We start from the raw sequence: 4,620 nt of genomic DNA, 5'->3' as shown, positions 1-4,620 counted from the left end.
CCCTTCCTCCAGACTCTAGGACCTTGGTTTCCAAATGAAATACAAAACTTGCTCTCATCTGAAAAGAGGACTTTGGACCACTGGGCAACAGTCCAGTTCTTCTTCTCCTTAGCCCAGGTAAGACGCCTTTGACATTGTCTGTGGTTCAGGAGTGGCTTAACAAGAGGAATACCACAACTGTAGCCAAATTCCTTGACATGTCTGTGTGTGGTGGCTCTTGATGCCTTGACCCCAGCCTCAGTCCATTCCTTGTGAAGTTCACCCAACTTCTTGAATCGATTTTGCTTGACAATCATAAGGCTGCGGTTCTCTCGGTTGGTTGTGCATCTTTTTCTTCCACACTTTTTCCTTCCACTCAACTTTCTGTTAACATGCTTGGATACAGCACTCTGTGAACAGCCAGCTTCTTTGGCAATGAATGTTTGTGGCTTACCCTCCTTGTGAAGGGTGTCAATGATTGTCTTCTGGACAACTGTCAGATCAGCAGTCTTCCCCATGATTGTGTAGCCTAGTGAACCAAACTGAGAGACCATTTTGAAGGCTCAGGAAACCTTTGCAGGTGTTTTGAGTTGATTAGCTGATTGGCATGTCACCATATTCTAATTTTTTGAGATAGTGAATTGGTGGGTTTTTGTTAAATGTGAGCTAAAGTCATCACAATTAAAAGAACCAAAGACTTAAACTACTTCAGTCTGTGTGCACTGAATTTATTTAATACACGAGTTTCACAATTTGAGTTGAATTACTGAAATAAATGAACTTTTCCACGACATTCTAATTTATTGAGATGCACCTGTATTTAGTGTCTTTGCAGGATCCCCATCGCAATTATTATTGTATTATGCATTTCTCATACCTGCTTGTCTCCAAATAAATCACCTTCAGAGAGCAGCTCACATTCATCACATGTCTTGTAATGCATCTGCGGGCTCGAGGCAGACAAACTCTAACATCCTTCACATCATTGCACATTCAATGCATCCATGGTAGACAAACGTAAGAGTCCTTCTGTGTGTGGAAGTTTTGGTAGTAAATCTGAAGAGATTAATACTTTAATAATATGGAAGCTGATGTATTCTTGAGTTGTTACTTAGTTACAGTGGTAAACAGCTGCTGCTTGTACTCACGTTGATGACGTAATCAGACGTGTTTCAGACCCAAATAATATGATATGAACAGAGGCCAGTGGGGGCATGGGGAGGGGGAAGGAAACAAACTTAGGTTCGGTCCAAACAATCACACCAAGTGTGAAAGCACCCTTAAGTTTTAGACAAAACTTTCTTTTGAATTGAAAAAAAAAATTTTCAAAAGAGGCCAAATCATCAACAACTACTGTCCTGCCCTGCCCTCAATAATCTGGTTTTAAAGTGGTGATGTTTTGTTCATGAACAAAACAGTGTTTTTTATCAAATCTTTGAAGTAAACAAATCGTTCTTATTCACTTCAGTCATCTTGATGGTGAATGACTGTGTGTTTTTCAAAGAATCAGTTGAGTCAATAGCTGCTTTTTTACCATTGGGCTAAACGGTTCTCATTGTGGAACTGTGCCATTCCGTACCAATCCGGGCTTGTTGGCATGGTTACTGTTTCTTTAACAATGTGGTGCTGTGAAATCAGGGTTAGAAAAGACTGAGCGATTGATCAATCATGAGTCGGCATGTCACTTCAGGTGTTTTACCAGAACGGTTCTCTGTCCTGAGAACTGGGCTCAAGTTTAAATGCTGCTGGAACCGTTACTCACCGTGCTCAGAACCGTTCGGCATGATAATAGAAAAGCGCTTAATGACTTATTCAACATAAAAGATGCTAATTTGTCACCACCTGCTGGTGTAAACATGCAATATCCAGAGATGGTCATTGGTTATTGCTGGGTAAAATACATCTTTAAAATTATTGTAACTATTTGGGGTTTCTAAAGACAGCAGAGAACGCCTTGGCTTACAAATGTATCTGTTGCTAGTCTCATTTCCACCTAAAAAGGTTTCATTCTCATATTAATTACTGTAACACAGTATCTGACTCAAAACGTCTGGTGAACGTCAGCTGGGTGGAATATCTTTGCAGGCTAACTTGCTGTTGGAATGAACTTCATTTGAATACTTCTCTTAGTCAGGCAAAACTTCAATACATCAGATGTGAGTGAGATGCAACAATTCAGGGCTGATTCTGAATCCATAGTGAGCTTGGAACATGTGTCAACACATGTTAGTTATTTTCTGTCTGGTGTTAAAGGAATAATCATGAACCAATTACAGAACAGAGCATGAGACAGACAGAGAGGCAGAGAGGGAGAAGGTGTGTGCGTCCGTGTTCAGGTCTCCTGCTGAGGTGGAGTGTGGGGAAAATTCCACTTCCTTGTTCCCACAACGTTCAGCCGGACACTATTCCCTCGAGACTGGATTGTGTGTGCCCTAGAGAGACAGCCTCACAAACGTGCGCACACACACACACACACACACACACACACACACACAAATCACAACACACAATCTCAAACAATATAAATGCATATGCTATCTTACATACTTATGGGTGCACATGTGGATGAACAGTCTTCATGTGCAATGTGTGCATGTCTATGTGTGTTGGCATGGTTTACATGCTTATTTTGTGTGTGCGCGCGCGCGTGTGTGTGTGTGATTCAGTCAGACTGTGAGGTTCAGGCAGGCTTCCTCTCTTATTAACTGACCTGCAGGGGGATGGGTAGCAAGCTTCAGGAGAGGAGAGGAAGGAGAGATGGGGGAGGGAATCGGTGTGTGTGTGTGTGTGTGTGTGTGTGTGTGTGTGTGTGTGTGTGTGTGTGAATGTGTGTGTGTTGCTGGTTTTATAGATGTGTGTACTGTACTTGACATTCTTCCTCCCTCCCTCTTCCATTTTTCTCCATCAATAAAACTGGGTGTTTCCCAGTACAAAATTGATGAAATCAAATCACAGGACACTGAGACAGAGTCATTTATCATGTTCGGTAAATGTGTACATATCAGATTCCCACGAGACTGTTGTGTTAGTTGATATGTAAGTGTTCGTGAAGGGCCTCAACCCCATGACTGAAATTGTAAACAGATGTTCTATGAGGGTGAAGATCTATGTAGACTTCAGGATTCTGGGCTGCGAGAGAGAGAGAGAAAGAGAGAGAACAGATAGGGAAAAACAGTCAGTAGGTTTACATGCGCAGTTATAATTGAGTTTGTCCAAGTATACATGACACAATGCGTAATCGAATATTTGAAACAAGGACGACAGCTGTGGAAGTGTTAAATACACGTCATGCTTCACCTCTATCTTTTGGAGCATGCAAACAACGACGAGGCTGGTATATACAGTACATGCTGGATAAAGCTAAGCTATAGTCGCATTATCGAGGTCTATTAGTGCAACTTCGTAAAAATCTGATACAGTACATGGCCATTTATGAACAAATATATTAAAAAAAACATAGTTCATATAGTTTTTCACTAGTATTTGGGAAAATTTGTTACATTTATAAAAACTTTTTTGTTTGTGGTATTTTGAAATATATGTTGCATATGTACAAGTATATGACTTTTTTATACCAGTGAAAACCATATATGAACATGTATTTCAAATATGTATTTTGCATATATTGCCATGTTTCCGATTTCTGTACGGGTGGTACGATTTCAGTTAGAGAAAAACATTTTCATGTAATTTTAAAAAGACACATTTATTTTAGACTTATTGTTTTAGTCCGATTGAAATCGTACTTTTAAAAAATCTAACATGGAAATCTAGTATGTTAGAAAGAAATACTTTAAAGTCATAATATTAGTACAAGATGGCGAAATTATAAGAAATTTTACAAGTTGGCTTGTACAAAAACGTACGACTTTAGAGAAAAATAAACAAACCAATGTGACGTATTGTGATGTACAATTTTTCCTAAGTTTAACCCCTAACCTAAACCTAACCACAAAGCCCCTGTTTACACCTGGTATTAAGATGCATCTCGGGTGATCTGATAACATGTTGTCAGGTGAGACACATTGCTGTTTCCACCTGGTTGCTAAATGCATCTTCTGTGACCAGTTGTGCTCGGATTTGGAGGGGAGGGTCTCTGATTTCATGACGACATACAACAGACACTATGTTACTGTGTTACTGCATGATATTAAAGTGCAACAAAGACAGAAAAGACAAAGAAAGCACAGAAAAACGGCTCTCAGAAACTGTCTCCCAGATGCAGCTGAAATTAAATTTAAGCACAAACCCAACATTTTGAGCAGAATTATCCATTATTTTAGTGGATTTCCTGTATTAACCTGAGTGTCAGATTTGAGTGCTTGTCATCTGTGTCCCTGCATGTTGATATCAGACACACTGAAGAAAATCCATGAAGTTATCATGATAGTGTATGTATCCGCTTTATCAAATTTTCTGACTAGACGGTTATTTCCGCTCGGTTATAAGTCGCTTGTAACCGGCAAAGTTTAAACTCTTGGTTTAGCACAACATTTGATTGACAGGTGAAGGGTGGCACTTCACTGGTGTCCAGGATGCATTCATGGTGGATAGCATTTACACCTCAAATGTGATGTGGTCACATGCGTTTTTGACAACCTTCCTATGTGGTTTTTGTGATCCGATCATAAAACATTTTAG

This window comes from Myxocyprinus asiaticus, chromosome 22 (genome assembly GCF_019703515.2).
Source record: "Myxocyprinus asiaticus isolate MX2 ecotype Aquarium Trade chromosome 22, UBuf_Myxa_2, whole genome shotgun sequence".
Taxonomy (NCBI): Eukaryota; Metazoa; Chordata; class Actinopteri; order Cypriniformes; family Catostomidae; genus Myxocyprinus; species Myxocyprinus asiaticus.
Note: the sequence above shows the minus strand (reverse complement) of the source record.